Raw genomic sequence first — 2662 nt, 5'->3', positions numbered from 1 at the left:
GATGAAAGATTTCAAACATGCTGAATATGAAGAGTAGTATCATTTAAACTCACATGATTATCAGCCATAAGAACAAATTCAGATTTATATTGATGTAAGGTATATAAATGTAAGTACAGTTTGAATCAGTGCAATATTATTTTCACACATCAATGGACCACTGAACTTCTCAGCTTCTAAAATGTAAAGCCTCATTTAGAAACTACACAAGTACATATAATGGTCAGGGATCAACATCAACCTGTCTTCTCTTTTTGACTTTAATCAACTCTGCAGCGCTTGCATTAAGCCAAACTCCAAGTCCATGAACAAAAAGTCCAGGAACACAAAGTCCAGCATAGAGCGGCTGATGTGAATGTGGTCTGGACTCTGTGGAGGAGAGTCATGGTTTCAGAGACGCTGTAGAAAGACAGAATACCTGCTCTGTGATCCAGGTACACTCCTACTCTGGAGGACCGAGGACCTGAGAAGTGAGATTGGTCATTGTTGTGCAGAAATTTATAACCGTCTGTGTCCCAAAATTCAGAACTGTTTGTGTCACAATATAATGCCCAAGATCTGTAATTTTTTCCAAATCCACATTCATCCGCCGTCCCTCCTCTGCTGATATTCTTGTATGCGACTGCTACACCAACTTCTAACCCTCCCTTCTCCACCTCCCAGTAACAACGTCCAGTCAGACTCTCTCTACTCAGGACCTGATAACATCCAGTGAATCTGTCTGGATGATCAGAATAAGACTGTTGTTCTTTCATAAATTTTGCTTTTCTGTTCCCCTCAGATAATAACAGATACTTGTTTGCTGTGTTTGGATCCAGTGTGATTTCACGTGCATATTTTAAGAATCCAGCTCTGGTCTTTGGCTCTGGTGACAGTAAAACATCCACTTCAGTGACTGTCAGTGAGATGTTTGTCCATTCCTCTCTCAGAATGTCCTGTAGTTTATCTCTGGTCTCTGACACAGCTGCTGTCACATCCTCAAAGTAGCTCAGAGGACGAATATTGATGCTGGATGAGTGTGTAGACTCACTGAGTGCTGACAGTGAGGGGTAGTTGTGTAGAAACTGGTTGTGATCCTCTGTGTGTGAGAGCTGCTCCAGCTCGCCGTCTTTCCTCTTCAGCTCAGCGATCTCCTGCTCCAGCTTCTCCTGAAGCTCTTTGACTCGACTCACTTCAGTTTCCTGCTGGGATCTGACCTGCTGCTTCACATCAGAGCTTCTTTTCTGGATGAGACGGATCAGCTCAGTGAACATCTTCTCACTGTCCTCCACTGCTTTATCAGCAGAGCCATTGATGGCCTCCACCTCCTGTTGAAGCAGCTTCACATCTTTCTCTCGCTCCTGGATTCTCTGCTGGATGTTTAGTCGTCTCACCTCGAGCTCCTTCTGCTTCTCAGTCCTTTCTGCTGCAGCTGGGACTGTTTCATGGCCTTTATGTTCATCCATCAAGCAGAGATAACAGATACTCTGCTGATCAGTACGACAGAAAATCTTCATCACCTCATCATGACGAGAGCAGATGTTCTCCTGGAGCTTCTTGGAGGGGGCCACCAGCTTGTGTTTCTTTAATGGAGCTGCATCATAGTGAGGTTGGAGGTGTTTCTCACAGTAAGAAGCTGGACAAGATAAACAGGACTTGATGGCTTTCAGCTTCCTCCCAGTGCAAAAATCACAGGCCACATCTTCAGGTCCAGCATAGCAGTGATCAGCTGGAGCAGCTTGGAGTCCAGTCTTCTTCAGCTGCTCCACTAAACCTGCTAACATGATGTTTTTCTCCAGGACAGGCCTCGGTGTGAAAGTCTTCCTGCACTGAGGGCAGCTGTGGATTCCCTTCCTGTCCTCTTCATCCCAGAAACTTTTAATACAGTTCATGCAGTAGCTGTGTCCACAGGTTGTAGTCACCGGATCCTTCAGTAGATCCAAACAGATGGAACAAGAGAAGGTTTCTCGGTCCAGCTGAACTCCTTTCTGTGCCATTTCTCCTCTCAGTGTCAGTGACTGTGTGAGTTTATCTTCCTTATAACTGAAACTAGTCTGAGCTCTGATCTCAACAGCATGTGTTTCTGCAGTGAATGGAGCCTGTCTTGTTTATCAGGCTGTGCTTCATTCCAGGAAGAGGAGCGGTTTGAGTGCGATGTCTGTTTAACCTGTTTTTGTTTTTTCTGCTCACAACAACTTAAGCATATTAAGACTTTCTTGTATATGAATAAACTTCAGTTTAGAAATGTCAGAGTTCTCACTGAAGTTAACAAACAGTCCTTCAGTTTTAGTCAATGCAGGAGGATAATGATCCTAAACATACAGATAAGGCAGTAGTAGTAATATACCTGTACTTTTTTGTGCCCCCCACCCCACTTCCCCTTTTCCCCCATCACTTCCCCTTTTCCCCCATCACTTCCCCTTTTCCCCCTGCGCGTTCATGGCAGTGCACGTACGTGTGCGTGACCCTCTGTAGTAGGTGGCTTTGCTCGTGCATGTGAGTTCAAGGGCTCATATGAGTTCACAAGTGTTTAATAGCGTTTTATTTAATGAAACCATTATGTGTTTTAATTAAACTCTTTTCAAAGGATTGTATAGGTCTCAGAGCTCTGCTATTTAGACATAGATGATTTAATTTAGCTAGTTTAGGAGTATTTTACTTTTAGTTTAACTAGGAGCATTTT

General features: G+C 43.8%; 1 pseudogene; it reads right to left on the bottom strand.

Moving 5' to 3' along the window:
* Positions 1-223: 223 nt before the first annotated feature.
* On the bottom strand, positions 224-1982 carry LOC134623373 (tripartite motif-containing protein 16-like; annotated as a pseudogene).
* Between the last annotated feature and the right edge of the window lie 680 nt (positions 1983-2662).

The sequence above is a fragment of the Pelmatolapia mariae genome, linkage group LG3_W (assembly GCF_036321145.2).
Source record: "Pelmatolapia mariae isolate MD_Pm_ZW linkage group LG3_W, Pm_UMD_F_2, whole genome shotgun sequence".
Classification (NCBI taxonomy): domain Eukaryota; kingdom Metazoa; phylum Chordata; class Actinopteri; order Cichliformes; family Cichlidae; genus Pelmatolapia; species Pelmatolapia mariae.
This window is presented reverse-complemented; position numbering and strand designations above follow the sequence as displayed.